General features: G+C 48.8%; 2 pseudogenes; one reads left to right on the forward strand and one right to left on the reverse strand.

Annotated features, from left to right (window-relative positions):
* LOC131586383 (zinc finger protein 850-like) overlaps positions 1-24,514 on the reverse strand; it is a 434,360-nt pseudogene that overhangs the window by 212,887 nt on the left and 196,959 nt on the right.
* LOC131586382 (zinc finger protein 208-like) overlaps positions 1-24,514 on the forward strand; it is a 761,426-nt pseudogene that overhangs the window by 124,085 nt on the left and 612,827 nt on the right.

Here is a 24,514-nt window from a genome sequence, read left to right on the forward strand (position 1 = left end):
ATAGGGAAAAATGGGATGGAAATGGAGGAAAAATTGGGAAAAATGGGAGAGAAAAAATGGATGAAAATAAAGATAAAAAGATGGAAAAATGAGATAAAACCAGGATAAAAATGGGGTGAAAAATGGGGGAAACTTGGAGAAAAATGGGGGAAAAATGGGAATAAAAATGGTAAAAAAATGAAGAGAAAGTGGGAGAAAAATGGAATAGGGGAGAACATGGGGGAAAAATGAGGAAAAATGGAGCAAAAAGAGGGTAGAATAAAGAAATGCATAAAAATAGATTAATAATGGGAAAAAAATTGGGAAAATGTAGGAAAACAGAGGAAATTTGAGTAAAAATGGAAGAAAAATAAGAAAAAATTCAGAAAAATTGGGAAAAAATTGAGGAAAAATGAGATAAGAAAGGGGAAAATGCAGGAAAAATGAGAAAAATGGGGGAAAATGATATGAAAATAAGATAAAAATAAGGAAAAATAGAGCAAAAATAAGGAATAAATTGGGATAAAAATAATGAAAATTTCGGATAAACTGAATAAAAATGAGGGAAAATGGGATAAAATTGGGGGAAAATAGAGTAAAAATGAGTGAAAAAATGGAGATAACATTTGGGGAAAATGGAGACAAATTGAACTCTAATAGGGAATGACTGGAGGTGATTTGGCTCATCCTGGTGCCGAGGAAACTGAAACCACACGGGGGGAGCAACTGGGCTCATGCTGGGAGCAGCCACTGCCGGCACCGGGAGCCCCGAACCCCTTTCCCGGCCGTGCCGGACCCGCATCCCCCCGGCCCCTTTGCCGGGGCTCTGCCGCCACCGCCACCGGGACCCCCCAAAAACACCTCCCGGGGACCCCCGGGGTCCCCCCGAAGGGCATCTGCGGCTTGGCTCTGGAGCCCTGCCATCCCCAAACATCCCCCCCAAAAACCCCAAACCCAGGGACCCCCGGGGTATTTGGGGCGTGCTCCCCCTCCCCGGGCACCTGCGGGATGGGGGGCGATGGTCCCGAAGGAGCTGCAGATCCAGAGAGCGGGGAGCGCACGTGGAGCCTCCTCTGCCTGCTCCAGCTCTTCCTCCTCCTCTTCCTCCTCCTCTTCCTCCTCCTCTGTCCCTCCTCTGTCCCTGGGCGTGGTTCGGAGCCCTCGGGTGAGCGGGGCCGGGCCGGGACACGATGGGAAAGGGCTGGGTCCCCCCCAAACCGAGCTGGGGGCAGCGGAGGTTTGGGGGGAACAATGGAAACGGGGCGGGACAGGGGAACAGGGGGAGGTGGGAGCACTGAGGGTCCCCCAGTTCACCCCAGGACCCCCAAGCCCCGTCCCAGCCCCCCCAGTTCCCCCCGCAGCCCCGGCTGAGGGGGGGCTCAGCCCAGGAGCCGCCGTCGTTCGGGGCTCCCCCGAGTGCAGGAACGGGAGAGTTCCCGGCTCGGGGAGGCCCCAGCAGAGGAGGGGATCTTGTCCCTCTTCCAGGGCCTTTCAGGGTCTTCAGGCCGCTTTAAAGAGGAGTTTTTCTCTTTTTCAGGTTTTTTGGGGGGATCCCACCACTACAGGGTGTTTTTTCCTCCCCATTTTAGGGTGTTTGTGAGGCCGCAGCTCCACAAACCCCTTTTGAGGGGGGATCATGACGGCTTTAAGTGACATTTTTAGGGGTGTCCCCACCCCAAGCCCCTGTAGGGGATGTTTTTTAGGGGTGGGTTGTTTTGGAGAACCTGCTGGTGATGGAGATGGGGACCCCATGCCGGATATGAACCTTCTCAATGTCTGTATGGGGTTTTGCGGTTTTGGGGAGTTTTTGGAGCATCCAGGGCTGGGTTTGGGGTCAGGGGAGGTTGGGGTGTCCCCGGGGGGTTTGGGGATTCTCGGCAGGTTTGGGGGTATCTGGGCAATGTGGGTGGCAGTGCTGGGGACCCCGTGCCGGGTTTGAACCTTCTCACTGTGCACGGGCAGCGTCAGCGTGTTCAGGGAGATCCTGGGGGGCCCGGGGGGTCACCCCAAATCCCAGGGACCCCAAATGCTGAGGGACCCCCGAACTGCCCTCACCTCTGGATCTGCTGCAGGCAGGGGGGCACCAGCACTCGGCCCCCACCCTCCACCATCACAGGGGGGCTGTGGAAGAAATCTGGGGGTGCACGGACAGGTCAGGTGGGACCCCCAAAGTCCTGGGGGAGGGGACACAGGGGGACTCCCAGGAATTCCCATTGTGGGGGGATGAGGGGGGACCCAGGAAGAGTTTGGGGTGGATGGGTGGGTCATGGGGGGTCCCCCAGGATGGGTTTGGGGGGAACCGGATTGGAGCTCCCATGGCAGTGGGATAGGAAGATCTGCCCATGGAATTCCATGGGATTGGCATAGCAGTGAGATCCATCTACAGAATGGGACAGCAGCGGGATCCATCCGTGGAGGTCCCGTGGGAATGGGATGATGTCTGAGATCCATCCATGGAATTTCCATGGGAATTCAAACGTTCCCAAATTTTGCCCTCCCCGATCCCACATTCCCATTCCCATATTCCCATGGGAATTCTGCCTTCCCCACCTTTACACTCCAGCGCCTCCCGCCCATATCTGACATATTTCCGGAGACATTCCCTGCAGCTGTGAGCCAGGGAATTTGTTAATCCCTCAGCCTGGATCTCAGGGATCCCCATGGCGGTGCCACAGTTGCCATCGCAGCCCCACAGATCCCCCAGCCCCGGCTCCCCCCGCTCAGCCCCGCTCTGGCTGTGCCGCTGCTGCAGCATCTGCAGCTCCCCGCTGGCCCCGTGCCGGTGCCGCTCCTTGTGCCAGCCCTGGCTATCCCAATATCCCAGCCCTGGCTATCCCAATATCCCAGCCCTGGCTATCCCAATATCCCAGCCCCGGCTATCCCAATATCCCAGCCCCGGCTATCCCAATATCCCAGCCCTGGCTATCCCAATATCCCAGCCCTGGCTATCCCAATATCCCAGCTCTGGCTATCCCAAGATCCCAGCCCTGGCTATCCCAATATCCCAGCCCTGGCTATCCAAATATCCCAGCCCTGGCTATCCCAATATCCCAGCCCTGGCTATCTCAATATCCCAGCCCTGGCTATCCCAATATCCCAGCCCTGGCTATCCCAATATCCCAGCCCTGGCTATCCCAATATCCTAGCCCTGGCTATCCCAATATCCCAGCCCTGGCTATCCCAATATCCCAGCTCTGGCTATCCCGATATCCCAGCCCTGGCTATCCCAATATCCTAGCCCTGGCTATCCCAATATCCCAGCCCTGGCTATCCCAATATCCCAGCTCTGGCTATCCCGATATCCCAGCCCTGGCTATCCCAATATCCCAGCTCTGGCTATCCCAATATCCCAGCCCTGGCTATCCCAATATCCCAGCCCTGGCTATCCCAAGATCCCGGCTCGGCTCCGGCCGCCATCCCCGGCGGCTGCGGCTCCGCCCGGCCCCGCTCGCTGCGGCGGCGCTGGAAGGGGATCCCAGCCAGGGACCCCATGGACATGGACTGCGGGAAGCCCGGGCCGGGCTCCGACAGCGCCGCGTGCAGGGAACGCAGGGAGAGGAGAACTGGGGGGACATTTGGAGATTTGGGATCGGGGGGGTCACGGCTGAAGGAAAGGGGGAACGGGGAGAGCCGGGAAGGGCATTTGGGGATGCCAGGACTGACAAGAGGGGAGGCTGGGGCTGGCTAGATGTGGCATGGCTGGAGTTCAGGGAGTTCCTGTACCCAGGAAAGAGAGCTCCAAGGGTCCCCGCTGTCCCCATTGCCGGGACAGGGCAGGGAAAGCCGGGATGGCTGGGAATAGGGGTCCCGGGTGTCCTCAGTGCTGAGGAAAGGAGGGGCTGGGTGCTGGGAGAGGCAGGAATAGGGGTCCAGTAGGGAAATGGGTCAAGGAGAAGGAGGCTCTGGGGGCTGCGAGAGGCGGGAGGGCCGGGAAAGGGGTGCAGGCTTTCCTGGTGCCGGATAAGGGGGTGCAGGGTGGGACCCACGGCCGGGAATGGGGGTTCGGTGGGATGGCGGCGCCCAGGAATGGGGGTTTAGGGGCCCCTCGGTGCTCCAGAATGGGCGATCAAAGAGTCCCGGTGCCGGGGGTCCCCCTCACCTCTCGCCGCCCCCCGGGAGCGCCCCCGGCCCCAGCGCTGGAGCCATCGCGCTGCTCCGCTGCGGCCCCGCCCACAGCCCCGGCCCCGCCCCCAGAGCCGCCTCCGGCCCCGCCATTGGCGCCGCTCTTTGCGGCACAAATGTCATACATGGCGAAATGATGTCATACAGCCATGCCATGATGTCACAGCCTTCTCTGTGATGTCACACAGTCCCCTCTATGATGCCATAGCTGCACATGACGTCACACAACAAACTCTGAGCTGTCACACAGCCCCTTTCTGACATCACAGCTGCTCTGGGGCTCCAGGACACAGCCACAGCGGTGCTGCTGTGACACAGCCCCCTCTGGGACATCCCACAGCCCCTGCCAGTGCTGAGCCCCTGGGAGCTCTGTCTGGGCCTGCTGGTGTCCCTGAGCTGCCCTGGTAGGGCCCCAGCCCTGCTGGGCTGTGCTCAGGAGCTGCTCCTGGCCAGAGCTGTCTCCCTGCTGTGGTCCGTTCCCATGGCAACATCTGCACCATTGTTATGGCCTGTTTCCATGGCAACCATCAGTAGCCCCCTGTTGCTATGGTCAGTCCCTTGGCAGCTCCATGGAGACCCCATGCCAGGGGTGGTTGCCATGGACACCAGCTCAGGCCTGGAGCCAGAGCCCGTTGCCATGGCAACCACTTGCAGTCCCATCCCCAGGCTCATGGGATCACAGAGCCACAGAATTGGCTGAGTTGGGAGGGACCCATGGGGATCCTCCAGTCCAACTGCTGGCCCTGCACAGGGCACCCCAGCAATCCCAGCCTGGGCCTGGCAGCGCTGGCCAAACGCTGCTGGAGCTCAGCCAGCCCTGGAGCTGGGAGCCTTCCCTGGGGAGCCTGTTCGGTGCCCCAGCAGCCTCGCGGGAAAAACCTTTTCCTCACATCCAACCTAAACCTGCCCGCCTCAGCTCCAGCCGCTCCCTCCACTCCTGTCCCTGGGCACCAGAGGGAAGAGGTTCCTGCAGCCCCCAGCCAGGGACCCGCTCCCAAGGCTGCTGCCATGGCAACCAGGCCTGGCACCAGCTGGGATGCTCGGTTTCCATGGGCTGGGCTTCAGGAATGGCATTCCCCAATTTCCTGCTCCCGCTAAAACTGCATCGCTGCTCGCTTCCCTCCCACCTCCCATGGAAAGCAGAAAAGGCAAAGATCCCATGCTGGGATAAGAACAATTTATTGAGAACAGCAACGGGATAAGGAACAAACAGGAACAGAAACAATTTAGATAACAGAAGGGATAAGACAAATTATTTACAGGGAAAACTAAAACACCACTGACTGTTTCTTCCTGACCATGTATTTCCTCCTGCCTGGAAAGGACACCCTTCTCCTCTGGTGAGAGAGAGGGAATCTTTTCCTGCCCCTGCCAATGCCCTGAGATGGGATTGAATATAATGATGGGGACATGGTCAGACTCTCACATTCCTTGATCCCACATCATGACATTGCCACGGGTAGGAAAAGGAACAGGTGTCTTCCCAGCATGGATCCCAGGGAACATGGATCACCAGGTCTCTTCCCAATGTGGATCCTCCAAGGGGGGATGAAGCTGGAGCAGTGCACAAAGCTCTTCCTGCACTTAGAGCACTCACAGGGCTTCCCTTACTGATGCCTCTGTTGGTGTCTGGTCAAGTTAGAGCTGACTGAGAAGCTCTTCCTGCACTTGGGACACTCGTAGGGCCTCTCCCCAGTGTGGACACGTTTGTGGGTATTGAGGTGGGAGCTGCAGCTGAAGCTCTTCCCACATTCCCCACACTCATAGGGCCTCTCCCCAGTGTGGATGCGCCGGTGGGTGATGAGGTGGGAGTTCTGCTTGAATCCCGCCCCACAGTCAGGGCAGCGGAAGGGCCTCTCATCTGTGTGAATCCGCTGGTGCAGGAGGAGATTGGAGCTGCTGTGAAACCTCTTCCCGCACTCAGGACACTCGTAGGGCCTCTCCCCTGTGTGGCTACGCTGGTGGATGATGAGTTGAGAGCTCCACCTGAAGCTCTTCCCACACTGGGGACACTCATAGGGCCATTCCCCAGTGTGGATCATCTGGTGGCAGATCAGGCTGTTGCTCCGGCTGAAGCTCTTCCCACACTCCAAGCACTTGTAGGGCTTCTCCCCATCCTGAAGCTGCTCATGGACCACCAGGTCAGAGCCCCAGCTGGATCTCAGACCGCCTTCCTGGCACAGGGTGGGTCTTTCCTCCTCAGAGCACTCTAGGATGGGTGAGGAACCGCTCCTCCTGTGAGATCTCTGAAGCTTTTCCTTCCTCCTTGACTCCTGTGCTGTGGAGCTGCTCAAAACGGCCTCTTCCATGAGGTTCTGCTGCAGGGATTTCTCCTCCCTGTTCTCCATCCTCAGCTCCTTGCCTGGGGGAGGAAGGACAAGGAGAGGATGGGATTTGCCTCCGTGCCAGAGGGAAGGGGAAGGAGATCCCCCCAGTGCGTCCCCGGCAGGACGGCGTCGGCAGCGGGGTTGTCCTGCAGCCGGGGGCCATGCTGGGCTGGGAGATGGAGCAGGAGAGAGGGGGAAAGGGGCACTGACTTCCTCCTCACCTGCCTGGGTGTCCCGGGGCATCTTCCTCTTCCTTGCAGCCTTCTTATCCATACAGCCAAGGTTTGGGAATGGGAAATCCTGGTTTGGGAGAAAACAAGGAATGAGCAACAATCAGTTTGAAGGTCCATTTTTCCAAGTCCATCTCTAGAAGTCACCGGATATCTGGTGTGTGTTGGTTTGAAAGGAAAGGTGTTTCCTAAGGAAGGCAGAAATCTCCACTGAAATTGATAAAAATGTAAACAACCCACCCCCTCTGAATTTTTATAATCTTGATATCAAAGTGCTCTCAAATAAAGATATAGGAATAGAAATAATAATTCTTTATTAAAGAAATTAAAATGAAAATGCAGCAGTACAAAAAACAAGAACAACAACAACAAAAAATAAAAAAAAAAACCCAGAAACAACCCACTGACAGAGTCAGAATACAACCTTACATCCCATTGGTCAGGGTTTTGGAAGCACTCCGATTAAAAAGTGGCTGCACTCCTCCTGGAGTGACTGATGTGGTTCTGTTTAAGCAATGATCCCGTAGAAGATTGTAGCTTACCTCTGAAGTTCTGGTGCTGTAGATGGGTCCAGTCTCTCCTCTGGGAATCCAGTGGAGAAAGACTCCCTGTGGTGTTCTGATTCTCAGATTATATCCAGTCAGGAATGCTTGGCTCCTCCCCCTGGCTGGAGCATCTCACAATGGGATGATGTCATTTTATCAGTCCTGCAGTGAGACTCAATGGCCCATTAACAGAAGATATCCCCCTGGAGGGAGGATGGGTGGTGGAAGAGATAAAGAACACTGCCCCACCTGGTTTTAACAGCTGGCCCATTAACAGAAGACATCCCCCAGTTCTGAGGGATGGGTGATGAAAGAGATAAAGAAAACTGCTTTACCAGGTTTTAACAGATGGTGAAGAATACTTTTGGTTACATCTTGCATTTCAGCCCAAGACATGGGGTCCATAAAAACCTCCCAATCACCAAGATTCAGCCCTGGAAATGCCTCCCAGGACTTCCCCATGTCTGTTCTCTCCCCTTTGGTGTTCAGGGGTTCCTCCCTGTCCCAGCTGCTGGGGGTCCGGCTTGTACTGGGGGTCCCCTGTGTATTCAGTCCCTGACCTCTTCTGGCTGCTGGGAGTGCCAGGAATCCAAAAATTTTCCCCCATTTCCATCTCTCCACTAAGGGATGCTGGGACCCCACAGTATCCCCCAAGGGGCATTTTCCACTCAGCTTTGGAGTTCTTCATTTTTCAGACATCCCTCCCAGAAAACCCAACCCAGGGATCCCCCGGGATATCTGGGCTGAGCTCCTTCTGTCCGGTCACTTGTGGGATTGGGGGTGATGATCCCATGGGTGGGAGGCTGTGATTTCAGGGGGTGCTCGACCTGGTGGTTGTTTCTTTCTTTCCCTGATCCTCCTTTGTCCCTCTTTCAGGCTGAAGAAGCTGCTCAAGGAGTCAGAAGCAAAACTCCAAGTCCCTTGGAGCTTCAATCGGCCCCACTGAGGGCAGGGACTGCCAAAGGCTCCCCAGGGAATGGTGAGAGCAGATCCTGGAGGCCAGGATTGCCGGGAGCCAAAGGCTCTGAGCAGGGAACTGCAATGCTGAGCCAGCCCTGGCTGGGTTGGAGGAAGCAGAAAGGCCAAGCCCTGAGCCCAGGCCTGGCACAGCAGGGCCTGTCCCTCACGGGTGGCTCGGGGCTCTTTGTGGGGCAGTGGGATGTGAGGGGCAGCAAGGACAAATGCCATAAACCTGTGTGACACTCCAGATCCTTATGGAACCAAGAGGCCAGTGTGACACTGTGGTAAGTTGTGGAACCACGGGGATCATTGTGGCACTCTTGGGCCCATGGAACCAAGGGGACAGTGGGACACTGTGGGGCATCATGGAAACAAGAGGTCACTGTGAGCCTGCAGGGCTGTAACACCCCAGAACACTTCAATGCTGGTGGTAACCAAAGGTTCCTGTGCTTGAATTTGGTGCACAGGAGAAACACCCACCAGATCTTCTCAACATGGACAGATGCAAAGAATATTCTTGGTAGGAAGGGACCCACAAGGACCATCAAGTCCAACTCTTAAGTGAATGGCCTGAAAGGATTGAACCCACAGCCTTGGTGATACTGGCACCATGGTCTGACCAACTGAGCTAAGAGGTCAAAATGACACAAAATTGAACTGTTAAAATATAGACAATCAAGGAACTATGGCAAAGGGTTTAATACAACATCCAATTGAACATAAAGCTCTTACCATAGCATTAACTTTGCAAGCTTAGCTCCTTTAACCCAAAAGTGTTAACCCTTAAGATTTTGGGAAACATTAATATATCCAAAAATGTTCCAGGTACGTAAGAGAAGAAGGAGAATAAAAGGAGACCAGAAAGACAGAAGATCTACAGAAAAATACTTCCCAGATGATCCCAGTCACTCTCACTGCAATTGCAGTCATTCCCATGAATGAGCTGTTGCACCCAGTCACCCCCAGTATGGTTCCAGTCACTCCCAGATCCTCCCAGCATGATTCCAGTCATGGCCAGAGTGACTCCCTGTCACTCCCAGGATGGGCCCAGTTGCTCCCAGTCACCTGCAGTATGGTTCCAGTCACAGCCAGCACCTTTCCATTCCCTCCCAGCTAATTCCACTAGGATCCTTGTATGTCCCCAGCATGGGCACAGCTGCTCCCAGGATTATCTTGTGTGTTTCCAGTTGCTCCCATTTACCTGTGGGACTGTGGTATCAGTCTCTCCCAGTCTATCCCAGTTCTTCCTACTCACTCCTCAGGTGCTTCCAGCGTGATCCCAGTTGCTCCCAGCCACTCCCAGTCACTCTGAGTGCAGTCCCAGTTGCTGCTGGTATGGTCCCAGTCCTTCCATACATGGCCCAGCTGCTCCCAGTTGCTCCCAGTAGGATGCCAGTTGACCTCAGCGTGGTTCCAGTCACTCCCTGTTCCTCTCAGTGTGATCCCAGTTGCACCCAGTTGCCCCCAGTACAGTCCCAGTCCCTCCACAGATTATCCCAGCTGCTCCCAGCACAGTCCCAGTCATGCCCAGTTGCCCCCAGTGCAGACCCAGTCACTCCCAGTTGTTCCGAGTTGTCCCCAGCATGGTTCCCATTGTTCCCAGTGTGTTCCCAGTCATCCCCGGTATGGTCACAGACACTCCCAATATGTCCCAGTTGCCCTCAGCATGTCCATAGCCATTCCCAGACACTCCCAGTAATCCCAGTCAGGTGCTTGTTATCCCAGTATGATCTCACGCCCAGTATATCCCAGTGGAGCTGGGATTCACTGCCTGAATTTACAGCCCCCCATCTGTGGGATCATTACCCCCCATCCCACAGGTGACCAGGGAGGGGGATCTTGGCCCAGATATCCTGGGAGGGTCCCTGGGTTGGGTTTTTGAGCGTGATGATTGGAGAATGAAGAACTTCCAAAGCTGAGTGGAAAATGCCCTTTGGGGGACATTTGAGGTTCCCAGTGGCAGCTCCTGGCAGAGGCAGCCTGGAGGAGCAGAGTCCTGTGTCCCCCAGGACACCAAAATTGGGAGCCCAGAGAGGGGGAGCGCCACAATTCGCGGGAGCCTCAATTGCCTGGAGAGGGGCAGGGGGCTCTCAGTGGACCCCCTGCAACCCCAAGAAGGGAATAAGGGGAGCAGGGACCCTGGGACCCCAAAATCTTTCAGCATTCCTAAGTGGGGAGATGGAAATGGGGGAACTGTTTAGATTCCTGGCACTCCCAGTAGCCTGGGCAGGGCAGGGACCGAGTAGATGGGGGACCCCCAGTACAAGAGTGACTCCCAGGAGCTGGGACAGGGGGGAAACCCTGAACACCAAAAGGGAGAGAACAGAGATAGGGAAATCCTGCGTGGCCTTTTTAGGGCTGAATTTTGGTGGTGTAAAAGTTTTATGGACCCCATGTCTTAGGTTGCAACGCAAGATGTAACCAAAAGTATGTATTCTATCACCATCTGTTAAAACCTGGTAGAGCAGTTTTCTTTATCTATTTCATGACCCATCCCTGGGGGATGTCTTCTGTTAATGGGCCAGCTGTTAAAACCAGGTGGGGCAGTGTTCTTTATCTCTTCCACCACCCATCCTCCCTCCAGGGGGATATCTTCTGTTAATGGGCCATTGAGCCTCACTGCAGGACTGATAAAATGACATCATCCCATTGTGAGATGCTCCACCCAGGGGGAGGAGCCAAGCATTCCTGCCTGGATATAATCTGAGAATCTAAACACCACAGGCAGCCTTTCTCCACTGGATTCCCAGAGGACAGACCAGACCCATCTACAGCACCAGAACTTCAGAGGTAAGCTACAATCTTCTATTGCTTCAACAGAACCACATCTGTCACTGCAGGAGGACTGCAGCCACCATTTAATCGGACTACTTCCAAAAGGATGACCAATGGGGTGTAAGGTTGTATTCTGACACTGACAGTAGGTTGTTATTTTTTTGTTGTTGTTGTTTGGATTTTTTTGTACCTCTGCATTTTCATTTTTCTTTCTTAAGTAAAGAACTATTATTCCTATTCCTATATCTTTATTTGAGAGCACTTTGATATCAAGATTATAATAATTCAGAGGGGATTGTTGCTTACATTTTTATCCATTTCAATGGAGGTTTATGTTTTTTTTAGCAAACACCTTTCCTTTCACACCAAGACATTCCAGATGCCCGAGTGCCTTCTAGAGAGGGACTTGGGCAGAGGGACCTTCAAAGAAAATATGCTCATTCCATGTTTTTTCCCAAACCAGGATTTCTTAATCCCAAACCTTGGCTGGATGGAGAAGGAGGCTGTGAGGAAGAGGAAAATGCCCCTGGACGCCCAGGCAGGTGAGGAGGAAGTCAGTGCCCCTTTCCCCCTCTCTCCTGCTCCATCTCCCAGCCCAGCATGCCCCCCGGCTGCAGGACAACCCCGCTGCCGACGCCGTCCTGCCGGGGACACACTGGGGGGATCTCCTTCCCCTTCCCTCTGGCACGGAGGCAAATCCCATCCTCTCCTTGTCCTTCCTCCCCCAGACAAGGAGCTGAGGATGGAAACCAGGGAGGACAAATCGCCACAGCAGAACCTCATGGAAGAGCCTGATTTGAGCAGTACCGGGGCACAGGAATCCAATAAGAAGGAAAATCCCTGGAGATCCCTCAGGAGGAGGGGCTCCAAACCCATCCCAGGGTGCTCTGAGGAGGAAAGACCCACCCTGTGCCGGGAAGGCGGCCGGAGATCCAGTCGGGGCTCTGAGCAGGTGGTCCATGAGCAGGTTCAGGATGGGGAGAAGCCCTACAAGTGCTTGGAGTGTGGGAAGAGCTTCAGCCGGAGCAACCGCCTGATCTGCCACCAGATGATCCACACTGGGGAATGGGCCTACGAGTGTGGGCAATGTGGGAAGGGCTTCAGCTGCAACTCTCAACTTGTTATTCACCAGCGCATCCACACTGGGGAGAGGCCCTACGAGTGTGGTGAGTGTGGGAAGAGGTTTCAGAGCAGCTCCACTCTTCTCAGGCACCAGCGGATTCACACGGATGAGAGGCCCTTCCGCTGTCCCGACTGTGGGGAGGGCTTCAAGCACAACTTTACCCTCGTCAGGCACCGGCGCATTCACACTGGGGAGAGGCCCTACGAGTGTGGGGAATGTGGGAAGAGCTTCAGCTGCAGCTCCAGCCTCATTACCCACAAACGTGTCCACACTGGGGAGAGGCCCTACGAATGTCCCAAGTGCAGGAAGAGCTTCTCAGACAGGTCTAACTTGACCAGACACCAACGGAGGCACCACTAAGGGAAGCCCTGCGAGTGCCCCAAGTACAGGAAGAGCTTTGTGCCCTGCTCCAGCTTCATCCCCCCTTGGAGGACCTAGGTTAGGAAGAGACCTGGTGATCCATGTTCCCTGTGATCCATGCTGGGAAGACACCTGTACCTTTTCCTGCCCATGGCAATGTCATGATGTGAGATCAAAGAATGTGAGAGTCTGATCATGGCCCTGTCATTATATTCAATCCCATCTCAGGTCATTGCCAGGGGCAGGAAAAGGACTCCCTCTCTATCACCAGAGAAGGGTGTCCTTTCTTTGCAGGAGGAAATACGTGGCCAGGAAGAAACAGTCAGTGGTGTTTTAGTTTTCCCTGTGAATAATTTGTCTTATCCCTTCTGTTATCTAAATTGTTTCTGTTCCTGTTTGTTCCTTATCCCGTTGCTGTTCTCAATAAATTGTTCTTATCCCAGCATGGGATCTTTGCCTTTTGTGCTTTCCATGGGAAGTGGGAGGGAAGAGAGCGGCAACACGGTTTTAGCGGGAGCAGGAAATTGGGGAATGCCATTCCTGAAGCCCAGCCCATGGAAACCGAGCATCCCAGCTGGTGCCAGGCCTGGTTGCCATGGGCAGCAGCCTTGGGAGCGGGTCCCTGGCTGGGGGCTGCGGGAACCTCTTCCCTCTGGTGCCCAGGGACAGGAGTGGAGGCAGCGGCTGGAGCTGAGGCGGGCAGGTTTAGGTTGGATGTGAGGAAAAGGTTTTTCCCGCGAGGCTGCTGGGGCACTGAACAGGCTCCCCAGGGAAGGCTCCCAGCTCCAGGGCTGGCTGAGCTCCAGCAGCGTTTGGCCAGCGCTGCCAGGCCCAGGCTGGGATTGTTGGGGTGCCCTGTGCAGGGCCAGCAGTTGGACTGGAGGATCCCCATGGCTCCCTCCCAACTCAGCCAATTCTGTGGCTCTGTGATCCCATGAGCCTGGGGATGGGACTGCAAATGGTTGCCATGGCAACGGGCTCTGGCTCCAGGCCTGAGCTGGTGTCCATGGCAACCACCCCTGGCATGGGGTCTCCATGGAGCTGCCAAGGGACTGACCATAGCAACAGGGTGCTGGTTGCCATGGAAACAGACCATAGCTACAGGGGGATGTGGTGGTTGCCTACCAAGGATCAGATTTGTTACAGGCCCTCACAGGGGCTCCATGGGGACATTCCAAGAGTCTCCAGGCTGTTCAAGAGCTGGAATGTTACAGGCAGAGACAGGGGCTTCACAGAGACCTCCCAGGGGTTTCTGGGGATGCTGAAGAGCCGTGTGGTCAGACGCAGTCCCAGCAATTCCATGGTGACATCCCAGGGGACCTTGGGCTGCAAAGGCACCGCTCTGTCACAGGCACTCCCAGGGGCTCCACAGTGACATCCCAAGAGTCCCCAGGCTGCCAAAGAGCTGGGATGTCACAGACACTCCCAGGGCTTCCTGTCATGGTGTTGGGGGTTAGGTGTCTGTTGAGGGTTAGGTGGGAATTTTTACCCATTATGTGCTGGGACAACCTAACTACCAGTACTTAGGGGTGCTCACAAAAGACAAAGAGTGGCCGAGCCCAGGGTGAGGGAGGAAGGGGGCAGAAAAAAAAGGGTGAGGACAGTTTTTAGCTGGCTTTTTTTCCTCGGCTTCGGGGAAAGACTTTCCTGTGCTGGGTCGCGGAGCTGCTTCTTCTCCTTCTCCCCTCTTTGTTAGTAGCCTCGCACCCCCTGTCCTGCCAGGCATCGCCGTAGAGCTGCTAATACACCTCATCCACCAGCCCAGGATCTCAGCTCATCCCTGCTAATACACCTCATCTACCAGCCCAGGATCTCAGCTCGTCCCTGCTGTCCCAGCCGACTGTTTTCCTCGGAGCCCTGCAGGAGCACCGGAACTAACTGCCCGAGGAGTTTGTGAAAACAAAGCCTCTCCTCCATCCCGTCTCAGCCGAAAAAGCTGTCCCGGGGTCCCTGTTTCTATTTTCTTGTTATTGCTGTAGTTATTGTTTGTTTGTTTGCCTGGTTATACTAGTAAAGAACTGTTATTCCTATCCCCAGATCTCTGCCTGAAAGCCCCCTTAATTTCAAAATTATAATAATTCGGAAGGAGGGGGTCTACATTCTTTCATCCCAAGGGAGGTTCCTGCTCTCCCTAGCAGACACCTGTCTTCTAGAACCAAGACAGTGTCCTTTTTTTTATTCTGGCTTGTCCATGGAATTTTTACCCATTAGTTGCTAGGACAACCTAACTGTGGGTACTTGGTGGGTTCTCAACAAAAACAAAGAGTGGCCGGGCCCAGGGAGGGAAGGGGGGCAGGAAAAAGGAGGGTGGGGACAGTTTGGCAGCCTTTCTTCAGCTTTGGGGAGAGCCAGTTTTGGGCACAGAGCTGCTGCATTAGAGATAAGGGAATTTCGCCATCATCCAGACGGAGCTGCTGCTGCTTCTCATTCTTCCCTCTTTGTTGGTGGCCTCGCACCCCGTGTCCTGCCGGGACGTGTGGCAGTGCCAGCCACTGCCGCGGAGCTGCTGATACACCTCAGCCATCAGCCCAGGATCTCAGCTCATCCCTGCTGTTCCAGCTGAGTGTTCCTCAGAGCCCTGCAGGAGCACCAGGACTGACTGCCCGAGGGGTTTGTGAAACAAAGCCTCTCCCCCATCCTGTCTCAGCCGAGAAAGCTGTCACGGGGTCCTTGGTTCTGTGTTCTTGTTATTGTTGTAGTTATGGTTGTTTGTTTGCCTGGTTATACTAGTAAAGAACTGTTATTCCTACCCCCAGATCTCTGCCTGAAAGCCCCTTGATTTCAAAATTATAATAATTTGGAGGGAGGGGGTCTACATTCTTTCATCCCAAGGGAGGCCCCTGCCCTCCCTAGCAGACACCTGTCTTCTAGAACCAAGACACTGGTTTTAGTCAGAAGCATCAGTGACCAAAAGTTGTGTTTCCTTTGGTTTGGTCACATCTTTGTTCCTTCTCAGTGTTCAGGCTGGGCTGTGGGGTGTCCTCATTTGCTGCATTTTCTGAGTTCCTCTTGGATCCCTTGAGCAATAGGTTGTGCCCTCTGAGGATCCTTTGTGCTCCTTGGTGACCCAGGAGAACCTTCCAGGCAGTTTTTGGGGGAGCTGCTGCTGTGATGTCACAGGAACGTTGCCATGTCCTTGTGGTGTTCCCATTGCTGTGAGGCACAGAGGCCTCAGTGTCAGAGAGGCTCTGGGCACCTGCTCATTGCCTGAGGATCCTCCTGCCCGAGGCATTCTCAGCAGCCAGCCCAGCCCCTGACGGGTGTCCTTCTGTCCTTGCAGGGGGACAGACAGTCTGCAGATGTGTGCAGCACAGCCAAAATGATCCAGCAAGTGGTTGCTGCAGTTTGCACTCTGCACTCTGTGGCTTCTTATGGGTATTTTTTAACCCACTGGGCCCCTAAGTCGAGGATTTCCCCAGGTGCACCATATGTGCCTTTGGGATTGCTGTGGGCTTATTGTTCTTCCTTTGGAATGGAGTTGATTTTAATGAAAATTGCCATTAAGATGCCATTTATTTGGGAGAGCTCCTGCCAACAGCTTCTTAAAAAAAGGGGTTGTCTGTAGCCAGCAGGGTGTTCACAGCATTTGGAATGGAGCCTGGGGGGGATCTGCTCCCCAAGAGGAGAGTCTGTGGCAGCAGATCCTGGTATTCCCTCTGTTTGCTCATCCAGCCAAAAACTGGACACAGCCTTGTATTTTGTGCTGTTCTCTTGCTTGCTGTGTGATCCAAAAGGACTGTGGCTCCAGGAGGGAAGTTGTGAAAGCAAAATGCTCTCTTGGCATTGACTTGTTGTGTGGGATTTTCCAGCACAGGCAGCTTTTTCTCCTAACAGCATCTGGTTCAGGTGAAGGTCACCTCACACATGCATACTGTGAAGCTCCTTCTTCAGTGAGCAGGAAAGGAACCTTTGGTGTTCAGAGATCCCAGTTTTTCCCTTTCAACACCAGTATGAGCCCAGTAAGCTCCAGTATGATCCTTTTCACATGGCAGCACTCCCAGGATGGTCCCAGTTGCCTCTGGCTAGATCAACCCAGTCAGTCCCAGTATGATGCCATTTGCTCCCAGCATGCTCCCAGTTGCTCCCAGTCACCCCCAGTATGGGGAATGATGTGCATGGTGTGTTCCCAGTCACCCTCAGATACTCCCAGTATGAGTCCAGTCACTCCCAGTATGATCCAAAATTGGATTGCTGGGAGGCCTCATGGAATCCTGGAGACCATTGTGACACTCTAGGGCCCCATGGAACCGTGGTGACACCAGGTTGGCTGGGAGTGTTGATGTGCTGCAGGGTCGGAGGGCTCTGCACAGGGACCTGGACAGGCTGGATCCAGGGCCCAAACCCAGCAAGGTGAGGTTTAACAAGTCCAAGTTCCAGGTCCTGCACTTTGGCCCCAACAACCCCTGCAGTGCTCCAGGCTGGGGACAGAGTGGCTGGACAGCAGCCAGGCAGAAAGGGAGCTGGGTCACTGATGGACAGCAGGCTGGGCATGAGCCAGCAGTGTGCCCAGGTGGCCAAGGAGGCCAATGGCTCCTGGCCTGGATCAGGAACAGTGTGGCCAGCAGGAGCAGGGCAGGGATTCCTCCCCTGTGCTCAGCACTGGTTGGGCAGCACCTCGAGTGCTGTGTCCAGTTCTGGGCCCCCAATTTAGGAAGGCCATGGATGGGCTGGAGCGTGTCCAGAGAAGGGCAACAAGGCTGCTGAGGGGTCTGGAGCACAAGTCCTGTAGGTGATAGTAAAAGGTCTCAAAATGTTAGAAAATTCGGGGACTTAGAAAGAAAGTTAGGTTTGGAAAGGCCTTGGAAAAGTAGGCCCTGGGAAATGTTAGGCCTTGTACTTGCTAAAGATCAGGTCAAACTGCACCTGAGTAATCAGTAGATGATAAATTATACAATTGTTAGATATGATTGGATTTAATTATTGTTTAAAGAACATGAGGAACAATGTTAGGGGGCTGGGGGGGATCACGAGAAATCCATGCTTGGGTAAAAACAATGCATACAATAGAACAATGTAAGTTTAATAATTAATATGTGAGTTATATAATGATAGAGTATAAAACATGTTCAGTTCCAAACCAAGATGGGTCAGATTTGGGTCTGTGTGCCCCTGACACCCAGAGCTCTTAATAAAGCACCTGCATATAATCATTTGTGATTATGTGTGTTCCTGAATGCTAACAATTTCATCAGATTTTACTGGAATTTTGTGAAATACTTGTGGAATTTTGTGGAATTTTTGTGGAATTTTGTGGGACATTGAGGAGATTTTGTGGGATGTTTCTGGAATTTTGTGGGATTTTGAGGTGATTTGAAGAATTTTGAGGGATTTTTCTTACATTTTGTGGGAATTTTTTGGCATTTTGTGGGATGTTGTTAGAATTTGATAGGGTTTTGAGAAGATTTAGGGTTTTTTTTTAATTTTTCAGCAATTTCATGGGATTTTGTTGGAATTTAATGAGATTTTGAGAAAATTTAAATAATTTTGTGGGATTTTACTTGAATTTTGTGGGATTATCTTAAATTTTGAGGTATTTTTATTGAATTTTGTGGGATATTGAGAAAAATTAAAGAATTTTGTGGGATGTTTCTGGAATTTTGTGGATGTTGTAGGAATGTTCTGGAATTTTGTGGAATTTTGTGGGGTGTTTTGAAGAGACGTGAAAAATTTTTCTTGATTTTTCTGGGATTTTGTGGAAATTTGTGGCGATTTTGTGGGATTTTTCTGGAATTTTTTAGGATTTTTCTTGTAATGTTGTGAAATTTTCTGGGATTTGTAGGATTTTGAGAAGGCTTGAGTAATTTTTGAAAGATTTTTCTTAGATTGTGTGGAAATTTGTTGGGATTTTGTGGGATGTTTCTGGAATTTGGTAGAATTTTGAGAAGATTTTGGGAATTTGTTGGGGTGTTTCTGGAATCTCATGGGATTTTTGTGGAATTATGTGGGATGTTTCTTGAATTTTGTGGGATTTTGTGGAAATTTTCTTGGATATTTCTAGAATTTTGTGGGATTTTTCTGAAACTCTGTGGCATTTTGAGAAAATCTAAATAATTTTGTGGGATTTTTCAAGAATTTTGTCTGATTTTTTTTGGAATGTTGTGGAATTTTTCTGGGATTTTGTGGGATTCTGAGCAGACTTGAGTATTTTTGAAAGATTTTTCTTAGATTGTGTGGACATTTGTAGAGATTTTTTGGGATGTTCCTGGAATTTGATGTGGTTTTGAGAAGAGTTGGGGAATTTTGCGGTATTTTTTCATTAATTTTGTGGAATTTTGTGGAATTTTTTGGGATATTGTGGAGACCTGAAAAATTTAGAGATTTTTCCTAGATTGTGTGCAAATTGGAGGAGATTTTGTAGAATGTTTCTGGAGCTCTGTAGGCTTTTGAAAAGATTTAGGGAATTTTGTAAGATGTTTGTGGAACTTTGTGGTATTTTTCTGGAATTTTGTTGAATTTTTGTGGAATTTTGCGGGATGTTTCCGAAATTTTGAAGGACTTTGAGGAGACATGAAGAATTTTAAGGGATTTTTCCTAGATTGTGTGGAAATTTGTAAAGATTTTGTGGGATGTTTCGGGAATTTTGTGGGATTTTTCTGGAATTTCGTGGGATTTTTGTGGAATTTTAAGGGATTTTTCAGAAATTCTGTGCAATTTTTCTGGAATGTTGTGGAATTTTCTGGGATTTGCTGAGATTTTGAGGAGACTTGAAGAATTTTGAGGAGTTTTACTTAGATTGTGTGTAAATTTGTTAAGATTTTGTGGGATGTTTCCGGAATTTGGTAGGGTTTTGAGAAGATATAGGGAATTTTGAGGGATTTTTTCTTGAATTTTTCTGGAATGTTGTGGAATTTTCTGGATTTTGAGGAGACTTGAAGAATTTTGAGGGATTTTTCCTAGATTGTGTGTAAATTTGTAAAGATTTTATGGGACGTTTCTGGAATTTGGTGGGGTTTTGAGAAGATTTCTGCAATTCTGTGGGATGTTTGTGGAATTTTGTGGAATTTTGTGGAATTTTGAGGGATTTTTCTGGAATTTTGTGCAATTTTTTTGGAATGTTGTGGAATTTTCTGGAATTTGGTTAGATTTTGAGGAGACTTGAAGAATTTTGAGGAGTTTTCCTAGATTGCGTGGAAATTGGTAAAGATTTTATGGGATCTTTCTGGAATTTGGTAGAGTTTTGAGAAGATTTAGAGGATTTGGTGGGATGTGTGTGGAATTTTGTGGGATGTTTGTAGAATTTTGTGAGATATGGATGAAACTTGAAGAATTTTGAGGTATTTTTCCTAGATTGTGTGGCTATTTGTAAAGATTTTGTGGGATGTTTCTAAAATCTGGTGGGGTTTTGGGAAGATTTCTGCAATTTTGTGTGATGTTTCTAAAATTTTGTGGGCTGTTTTTGGAATTTTGTGGGATTTCTGTGGAATTTTGAGGGATTTTTCTGGAATTTTATTCAATTTTTTTGGAATGTTGTGGACTTTTCTGGAATATGGTAAGATTTTGAGGAGACTTGAAGAATTTTGATGTATTTTACTCAGATTGTGTGGCAATTTGTAAAGATTTTGTAGGATGTTTCTGAAATTTGGTAGGGTTTTTAGAAGATTTAGGGAGTTTCTTGCGATGTTTGTGGAATTTTGTGGATTTTTGTGGAATTTTCTGGGATATTGAGGAGAGTTGAAGAATTTCGAGGGATTTTTCCTAGATTGTGTGGAAATTAAAGGAGATTTTGTGGGAAATTTCTGGAATTTGGTGGGGTTTTGAGAAGATTTAGGGAATTGTGTGGGATGTTTGTGGAATTTTGAGGGATTTTTCTGGAATTTTGTGGGATATGGATGAAACTTGAAGGATTTTGAGGTATTGTTCCTAAATTGTGTGGAAATATATAAAGATTTTGTGGGGTGTTGGTGGAATTTGGTGGGGTTTTGAGAAGATTTCTGCAATTTTGTGGGATGCTTCTGGTATTTTGTGGACCGTTTCTGGAATTTCGTGAGATTTTTGTGGAATTTTGAGGGATTTTCCTAGAATTTCGTGCAATTTTTTTGGAATGTTGTGGAATTTTCTAGGATTTGGTGAGATTTTGAGAAGACTTGAAGAATTTTGAGTAGTTTTTCCTAGATTGTGTGGAAATTTTTAAAGATTTTGTGGGATGTTTCAGGAATTTGGTAGGGTTTTGAGATGATTTAGAGGATTTGTTGGGATGTTTGTGGAACTTTGTGGGATTTTTCTGGAATTTTGTGGGATGTTTTTTGGAATATTGAGGGATTTTGACAAGACTTGAAGAATTTTGGGGTATTTTTCTGAGATTGTCTGCAAATTGGAGAAGATTTTGTGGGATGTTTTTGGAATTTGGTGAGGTTTTGAGAAGATTTAGGGAAATGTGTGGGGTGTTTGTTTAATTTTGTGGATGTTTGTGGAATTTTGAGGGATTTTTCTGGAATTTTGTGCAATTTTTGTGGAAATTTGTGGCATGTTTCTGGAATTTTGAAGGACTTTGCGGAGACATGAAAAATTTTGAGGTATTTTTCTTAGATTGTGTGGTAATTTGTAAAAATTTTATGGGATGTTTCTGGAATTTGGTAGGGTTTTGAGAAGATTTAGAGGACTTGGTGGGATGTTTGTGGAATTTTGTGGGATGTTTCTGGAATTTGGTAGGATTTTGAGAAGATTTAGGGAGTTTGTTACTATGTTTCTGGAATTTTGTGGGATTTTTCTGGAATTTTGTGGCATGTTTCTGGAATTTTGAGGGATCTTGATGAGACTTAAAGAATTTTGAAAGATTTTTTTAAATTGTGTGCAAATTGGAGGAGATTTTGTGGGATGTTTCTGGAATTTGGTAGGGTTTTGAGAAGATTTAGGGAATTGTGTGGGATGTTTGTGGAATTTTGAGGGATTTTTCTGGAATTTTGTGGGATATGGATGATACTTGAAGAATTTTGTGGTATTGTTCCTAAATTGTGTGGAAATATGTAAAGATTTTGTGAGATGTTGGTGGAATTTGGTGGGGTTTTGAGAAGATTTCTGCAATTTTGTGGGATGCTTTTGGAATTTTGTGGACTGTTTCTGGAATTTTGTGGGGTTTTTAAAAGATTTAGGCAAATTTGTGGTATTTTTTTCTGGAATTTTGTGGGATCTTGATTTTTGTGGGATATTGAGGAGATGTAGTGAAATATTTCTGGAATTTTGAGGGCTTTGGAGGAGACAAGAAGAATTTGGTGAGGGATTTTTCTTAGATTTTGTGGAATTCTGTGAAGGTTTTGTGTGATTTCGCTGGAATTTTCTGGAATTTTGAGAAAATGGAAAGAATTTTGTGGGATTTTTCTTGATTTTTGTGGGATATTGAGGAGATTTTGTGAGATGTTTCTGGAATTTGGTAGGGTTTTGAGAAGATTTCTGCAATTTTGTGGGATTTGTCTTGAATTTTGTAGGATATTGAGAAGATTTTGTGGGAGTTTTCTGGAATTTTGAGGGATTTTTAGGAAACATGAAGAATTCGGGGGTATTTTCTTATATTTTGTGGAAATTTGTGGGGATTTTGTGGGATGTTTCTGGAATTTGGTGGGCCTTTGAGAAGATGTAGGGAAATTTTGTGGGATTTTTCTGGAACTTTGTGGGATTTTGTGGAGACTTGATGAATTATGAGGTATTTTTCTTAAATTTTTTTGGAATTTTGTGAACATGTTCTGGGATGTTTCTGGAATTTGGTAGGATTTTGGGAAGATTTTGTGGGATTTTTTAAAATTTTTTGCACTTATGTGGGATTTTTTTGGAATTTTGTGGAATTTTTCTTGATTTTGGTGGGATATTCAGGAGATTTTGTGAGATGTTTCTGGAATTTGGTAGGGTTTTGGGAAGATTTAGGCATTTTTTTTAGTTTCTCTCAATTTCATGGGATTTTTTTGTAATTTTGTGGGATTTTGCAAAAGTTTAAATATTTTTGTGGGATTTTTTTCTGGAATCTTGAGGCATTTTGAGGAGACTTGGAAAATCTGGTGGGATTTTTCTTAGATTTTGTGGAAATTTGTGGCGATTTGGTGGGATGTTTCTGGAATTTGCTGGGGTTTTCTGAACATTTAGGGAGTTGTGTCAGATTTTACCGCAAATTTGTGGGATTTTTCTTGAATTTTGTAGGATATTGAGGAGATTTTGTGGGAGTTTTGTGGGATTTTTGGCATTTTGAGGAGACATGAAGAATTTTGAGGTATTTTCTTAGATTTTGTGGTATTTTGTGGAGATGTTGTGAGATGTTTCTGGAATTTGGTGGCATTTTGTAAAAATTTCTGCAATTTTGTAAGATTTTGTGGAATTTTTTGGTATTTTTCTTAGATTTTTCTAGGATATTCAAGAGATTTTGTGAGATGTTTCTGGAATTTGGTAGGGTTTTGGGAAGATTTAGGGTTATTTTTTAGTTTTTTGCAATTTCGTGGGATTTTTTTGCAATTTTGTGGGATTTTGCAATAGTTTCAATAATTTTGTGGGATTTTTCTGGAATCTTGAAGGATTTCCTGGAGACTTGAAAAATTTTGAGGGATTTTTCTTAGATTTTTTGAAATTTGTGTGATTTGGTGGGATGTTTCTGGAATTTGGTGGGGTTTTCAGAACATTTAGGGAATTGTGTCAGATTTTTTCTGCAATTTGGTGGGTTTTTTCTTGAATTTTGTAGGATATTTATGAGATTTTGTGGGAGTTTTGTGGAATTTTGAGGGAATTTGAGGAGACGTGAAGAATTTTGAGGTATTTTGTTTGATTTTGTGGAAATTCGTGGGGATTTTGTGGGATGTTTCTTGAATTTGGTGGGTATTTGTGAAGATTTCTGCAATTTTGTGGGATTTTGTGGAATTTTGTGGGATTTTTCTTGATTTTTCTAAGATATTCAAGAGATTTTGTCAGATGTTTCTGGGATTTGGTAGGGTTTTGGGAAGATTAAGGGGTTTTTGTTTTTTGTTTTTTCAATTTTGTGCGATTTTTTTTGAGTTTTGTGGGATTTTGCATAAGTTTAAATAATTTTGTGCGATTTTTGTGGAATTTTGTGGTATTTTGTGTAGACTTGAAGAATTTTGTGGGATTTTTCTTAGATTTTGTGGAAATTTATGGAGATTTTGTGGGATGTTTCTGGAATTAGAAAGGGTTTTTTCTTGATTTTTGTAGGATATTGAGGAGATTTTGTGAGATGTTTCTGGAATTTGGTAGGGTTTTGAGGAGATTACTGCAATGTTGTGGTATTTTTCTGGAATTTTGTGGTATCTTTCTTAAATTATGTGGGATTTTGTGGAAACTTGGAGAATTTTGTTGGATTTTTCTTAGATTTTGTGGAAATTTGTGGAGATTTTGTGGGATGTCGTAGAAATCTGATAGGGTTTTCTTGCCGTGGCGGCGGAAAGCCCGGAGCACCGCGACTTCTCCAGAAGCAGCCTTGAGAAAGGCTGGCCCGAAGCGCGTGTGAGCAGCTTCGAGCAGTCGAGTGATTCCAGCTCAGCTCAGTAATAATATAGTGATTTCAGCTCAGCTCAGTAATAGTATAGTGATTCCAGCTCAGCTCAGTAATAGTATAGTGATTTCAGCTCAGCTCAGTAATAGTATAGTGATTTCAGCTCAGCTCAGTAATAGTATAGTGATTTCAGCTCAGCTCAGTAATAGTATAGTGATTCCAGCTCAGCTCAGTAATAGTATAGTGATTTCAGCTCAGCTCAGTAATAGTATAGTGATTTCAGCTCAGCTCAGTAATAGTATAGTGATTTCAGCTCAGCTCAGTAATAGTATAGTGATTTCAGCTCAGCTCAGTAATAGTATAGTGATTTCAGCTCAGCTCAGTAATAGTATAGTGATTTCAGCTCAGCTCAGCTCAGCTCGGCAGCAGCGGCGGCAGGCAACACAGGAAGCAGGGACGAGACAGCTGGTCCAGCATTCCACCGAGGCACAAGCCTTTATTCAGGCAAAGCTTCGGCAAAGGGTGCCGGTAACAGCGAATCTCCCGAACAGAGGAAAACCCGGGATATTTATGGGGAAGGAGAGGGGCGGGGGCAAGCCCGAGATACCTGTATCGGGGTGGGACAGCAGGGGAGAACACCAATGAAACACAACAGTTTAACATAACTAACT

The sequence above is a fragment of the Poecile atricapillus genome, chromosome 19 (genome assembly GCF_030490865.1).
Source record: "Poecile atricapillus isolate bPoeAtr1 chromosome 19, bPoeAtr1.hap1, whole genome shotgun sequence".
In the NCBI taxonomy this organism is placed as follows: domain Eukaryota; kingdom Metazoa; phylum Chordata; class Aves; order Passeriformes; family Paridae; genus Poecile; species Poecile atricapillus.